At 41.9% G+C, this 5,524-nt stretch overlaps 1 long non-coding RNA gene across 1 annotated transcript; it reads right to left on the bottom strand.

Annotated features, from left to right (window-relative positions):
- Window positions 1–2,339: 2,339 nt before the first annotated feature.
- Window positions 2,340–3,612, bottom strand: LOC131265948 (uncharacterized). Its single transcript, XR_009178350.1, has 4 exons — window positions 3,510–3,612; window positions 3,292–3,419; window positions 2,768–2,886; window positions 2,340–2,399 (listed from the first exon to the last, which is right to left on the bottom strand). It is a non-coding gene; the product is annotated as an uncharacterized LOC131265948 (long non-coding RNA).
- Window positions 3,613–5,524: the final 1,912 nt, after the last annotated feature.

Below are 5,524 nucleotides of genomic sequence, written 5' to 3'. Positions count from 1 at the left end.
CTACAGTTGCCCAGGAATAGGGGTGATCCATCCCATTCATTTTGTGTTTTACTGTCCAACACACCAATTATCCAATTACCGTTTACCGATTACCGTTTACATTCGCCTTAGTAATTGGTAATTTCAATCCCCAACGCCGTCCATTCTTGTGGCGCCCAGAATGGTTTCTACCGAACTAGTTTTGTTTTGCTTTATTCATTGTTCTAGTGCCACCACCTTCTCGGCAGAACTCCAAGAGGTATGATAAAACGGAGGTGCCTCTGTACCCGGAATCAACAACCATTCTCGATGGGGGTGACCGAAAATCAGTTGAAAACAAACACGCCAAAAAATAACAGTTCCCCCCTAAGCGCCTTCCAGTGAAGAGACGGTGAAGGTGGAATGGAATGAAAGAAATTAGAATCAATCAACCATTTGTGCTGTGGAGCTTTATGGAATGTTTTACATCAAAAACGCAAGCAGGAACGATGTGTAAGAGAGAAAAATAAACAACAAAACAGGGGCGACACCTTTCTCTTCGTTCGCGCTCTGGTCATAAATTTATTTGGCAATAATTTGCTGACGCATTTAAACCAACTGAATTTTGCTTTTACGTTAGGCGTTGGTTTTCGTCTGTGTCTCATCAATACGTACAAATGTCTCATTATCACCAACAACCGTTTGACTACAGTTCTAAAAAATCTAATAAGGATATCCTTCAAGTTAATCCTCTTCAGTAGCGTCTCCATACGGGCAATGTTGGTTACATCTAACTACATCGAAGACCCTTTTTCCTACTTTTCTCCTCCACCACCACGATCACGATGATGACGACGGTGGCACCACACCAATTGCTCAAAAGTAAACCGAAGCAAAAGCAGCACAAAATAAAGAAGACAGTGGCAGCATCTGCTTGCCCTCTCCGTGAGCCCTTTCGCATGTTCTCCTCCCGGTTGTGTCCTTTATTTTCCTTTTATTTCCCTTGTTCGACTCTCCTCTGGCCTTCGACGTAAATCAAACACACATCGACAGAAAAAAAACAAGCGAACGGTGCGACGGATTTGGCCATACCTTTCTGCGACGCTTATTTCATATCACCATCCCTTTCTGTCGTTCCGGTCCTTTCCACAATGAGGTGTGGTAAAGTGTGTGTGTGTGTGTGTGTGTATGTTTGTTTGTGCCTGTATGCATACAGTCAGGATTTATGATTGCACACCGCCACCACTTTCACCACTACCAAACTTCGTCATGCAAAAAACAAAGCAAGGAAGAAAAAACATGAAAAGGAAACACGCCAACATGAAATTGAGAAAGCAGCCCCCCCCCCTCCCCCCCTCCCTATCCTCCCAACCGAAACTCCTCGGCCAAAATCCGTTCCGACAAAGGCGCCCCATCCGTTCACCCTCCCCAACACTTGATCTTAGACCGGGGTGGGCCCGAAGAAGGGAGCGAGGAGAGGAAAATCGTCCTTTTCCTATCCGGCATGTTCCACACCCACGAACTTCCTTTCACCTGCACCGGACTCCGGTAGCACGTTTCCTTTTTCTTCCACCGGATCATCTTTTGCACCCCCTTGCCCCGCTGTCGTCCTTACCGCCAAGTGTCCGCATTTTGGGGAAGTAATGTTTCCCATTTTCCCCCGCTTGCGCTCGACGTTGTCGGTGGCAATCAATAACGGCCCCGAGGTTTGCCGCCACACGCCCCTTTAATCCCTCCCCCTCCGCCACCCATGGGAGCAGCGTGGGCCGGGGAATTGGGATTGTGTGAGTGTTTTGCTTTATTGTGCGAATTTATTCTTCACGCGCGCTTCCATTCCGCCTGTAGTGGCCGATTTTTGGAGCTTCCTCATCGTGTTGGCCGGTGTTGAGGGAAGTGGGAACGAAAGGCATTATTTGTACCCCGTTTCCGTCCAACGGCACACCCCGTGGTCTTGGTCGTCCGCGTGGGCCATTTTCCTCGCATCATCAAGCTTTGCGTTGTGAACGGGAAAAGCTCACCGAAGCATCGATACTGCCGCGGTGATGAAGGCACACGATTTACCTCTCTTTGTTTTACGGATGGATTGGAGCACCCACTCCTCCCCAACTACCCATTTGAATGCGATAAACTCGAGTTGAGCGGGATCTAGCCGGCTATCGGCAAATAATAGCCGGCAGCGACAACTCCCCGCGATAGCAGCGTCTTCGCGGGCTATTTCAGTGGTGAGCGCGCGAGCACCCCAGGGCCTTGAGTTACTTTTCCCCGCGGTGTATTTGTTTCTTTCACTCCGACGCTTGGCTGTGACGTCACAGCTGTGACGGGCTAGCCCGTGCGCCGAATAAATACGCTGAACGAAAATTATTTCCTTTTTTACAATTTATTTACCGATTTTTTGGTTGCTTACAGTTGTATTACGCGATCTTCGGCATCCAATGGTAAATCTGAAACGAAAAAAAAAAAAAAAATGGATTAATAAATGTTTATCTGTAAAAATCGTCATTGAGTTGATATTATAAATTAACGCCAGCAGAGTTGTTATTGATTATTTACGATATCAACTAAACACAGTTGATACACGAAATCACCTGTAGTATCGGATATTAACGATTTGTTAATTGATCTTTTCATACAATACCACTATTTTAATATTATTCAACATAAATTTCACGGACTTAATTATTTATAATGAAAACTGTTTACCCGTGAAAAGAAAGCAATGTGTTAGCAAATTGGTGCTTTAAAATTTATAAAGCTTAGCTTAGGGGTATGATCCTTATTACTATGATAGTAAATATAAGAAATAGCTTACCATATGATCTGCCCGTCCATCCGCTATGATGATGTTGAGGATCACCAAGTGGTGCTGTTGAAAGTACCAGACATTAGGTCATTCCCAAAATTTCAAACGCGCACCGATGAAGAAATTATCTAGAAAGTTTCGAATATATTAGTTACCAAATAAAGTTTTACCCAATTCAATTTGTCTTATAGCATTTAACTTAAAGAAAAGAATAACATTTCAATAAATATCAATGCAATACCTTTCCGATACTATCACGGCCCATTGATATTCCAACCATCTCAGATAAATTGTTTGTGGCAAGTCTAATTGGTTTATTAAGTTTATAATATAAAGATAATGATAAAGTTAATATCAATTAAAATAAAACAATATGCATCTTATTTGGAAAAAAAAACTTTAGGCTCTAAGTGGTTGGATCATATAATCAAAGGCGTATGTGATGGTTGCAAAGCTATTATGAATTAGAGTGGATTAAGACAGTGATCCGTTTCTTAATCGTAGTTTAAACAAGCGATAAAATTATAGCTTACCCATAGATCTCCCCGTCACGTTCGTTTACTATACTTATCGTATCGTTCGAATCGTATGTGGTTTTGTCTACTAGGTCAAACATTCCAGGTACATCGTACATGAGTTGATGTAATACACGGTGGATGATCTAAATTTGAACGAAGAATAGCTTAGTTATGTTCCAAGATGCGTAGTACTATTTATTTAAGATAATATAAAAATATGAAATATAACTAACCTGATTGTTGCACGCAGCACATCAAGTAAAACTTATTCACACACGTTAAAAACATACGTTTTAAGTAAGTATGCCACCCTGTTAGCTGCCCGAAGAAATAACGTCTGAACGATGCCCAAGAGACCTAAAATGATTGAAAAAATATATAAGATAAGGTTTAGATTGATTCATCATATGTTTACGGGTTGTAATTGGACACGTAACCCTACAAATATTATGACCAACGTGATCATTCCTGTTGATAACCTGATAGAAGAAGAACCTAAAATGAAATTGAAATCATAGCAGTGTGTAAGTAACATTGACTTAACAAATCAAGATTATCTTTGATAAATAGCATAACATACCTCAACAAATATTTCCACAGTATCGCTTTTTTTGCGCCCAGTACTTCCGCTTTAATGCAACATCACCTGTAATAATGAAAACCGAGTTATTTGAACCGAGAACTTTTCAAAAATATTCATGCATTGTAAGAACACGTGTTGCAATGTTCATCTCGTCACCACTGCAGCACAATTCTCCGATTTAAACCAACAAGTATTGTGGGTTTGATACATTTTTTCTAAAGCCGTGACAAAGGAAACACCATCAAATAATGTGGTTCGATAATTTTTTTTCATTGCTCACCTTATTGCATAGTTGATCCTCCGACACGTAGAACTGCTAGATTCACGAGCTGAATTAGCTTTATCGCCTTGTCACCAAACTCACAATACGGTGGATATCTTGTTTTCCTTTTCGATTGAGAATGAGTACGTTCATTACGTTTAGCTGCCTGCAAGCACCATTCGAAAACATTCAGTTGAACTGTAAGAACACAATACACATAACAATAGCAACATTATGAAAACGAACAAACTTTCGCTTTACGACTCACCTGTATATTTCCGGAAGGTTCCGTTGTTAAATATCTAACGCTACGCGATCTATCGTGCGTATGTGTTGAACCGCTGGATGTACCAACGCAAAACGCTAGTAATATAGGAGATTTTGTACCGGCCATAAAGCTAGAAACACAGAAGACAATTGCAACGATGTAATGTTAGAGTATTTCAGTTAAGAAGACTTTCACTTCAAAGCTTACCCGATTGTTTCCGATGTTTCCTCTGCTAATCTGCTAACTAACAGGTCGATGCGCGTGTCGATCTGACAACGAAACACACGACTTGGCTTCTTCGCAAAACTGTACCTTGTACATGTTAGCTGGACGGTGTGCTTTGATGCAATCAAAAAGGAAAAACCTCACCTTATACGCATATAAAATTCACGATGCTGTACGAACAGAAAAGAGTTTTTAAAAAAAGTCAACTACTTCAAATGAAACACAACACTTCACAGCTTACTTCATTGTTTACTTTTTCACTGCTAAGGTTCCATTGCAAGGAAACGCAGGCGCGCGTCGACCTGATGCAGTATCGTCCGACGGTAGAATGACGTCGCGAACTGGTCAGAATCGTATGTTGATCGGTTGAATGTTGATTGATGAAGTGAAATATTACCCTTTACCAGCTGAAATGTATAAATAATATGTAATTATCAGCGAAAAACTTTAGCGAACTTACCGTGCTGCTTTGTTTACTTCGATGTGTCAAAATCACTCTGCGTGTGAGATGCGCCGTACGAACGGGAAAAAACATCCGCACGCACATCGTCGCGCTCGTTCGATCGCACAAAAAGGACACTCCTTTGCTATCGCGGCATCTGCGGCGGGTTATGTTCGAGAGCGGGACCGAAAAATTTGGTTAAGTCCGCGAGCGACGGGTCTCCGCCACTATCGCGGCATCTGCGGACGGCAATCGTCTAGAGTGGCATCGCAAAAATCGGCTAAGTCCGAGAGAGCTGTTTTTTTTTGTATGGAGTTTTCTCCGCGATGCTCAATTTTCAAATGGAACCCAAATCCAGGCTGGTTGGGTCGTCACAAGTCCAGTTTTCTTGGGTATCCTTTTTTCTGACCAACGCATAATTTTGGGGAAATGAGGCAGAACCGGAAAATCGTTGAGTTGACAGAAACG

Source organism: Anopheles coustani, chromosome 2, assembly GCF_943734705.1.
Source record: "Anopheles coustani chromosome 2, idAnoCousDA_361_x.2, whole genome shotgun sequence".
Lineage (NCBI taxonomy): Eukaryota > Metazoa > Arthropoda > Insecta > Diptera > Culicidae > Anopheles > Anopheles coustani.
The sequence above is the reverse complement of the archived record's forward strand: the minus strand, read 5'-3'. Positions and strand labels throughout refer to the sequence as shown.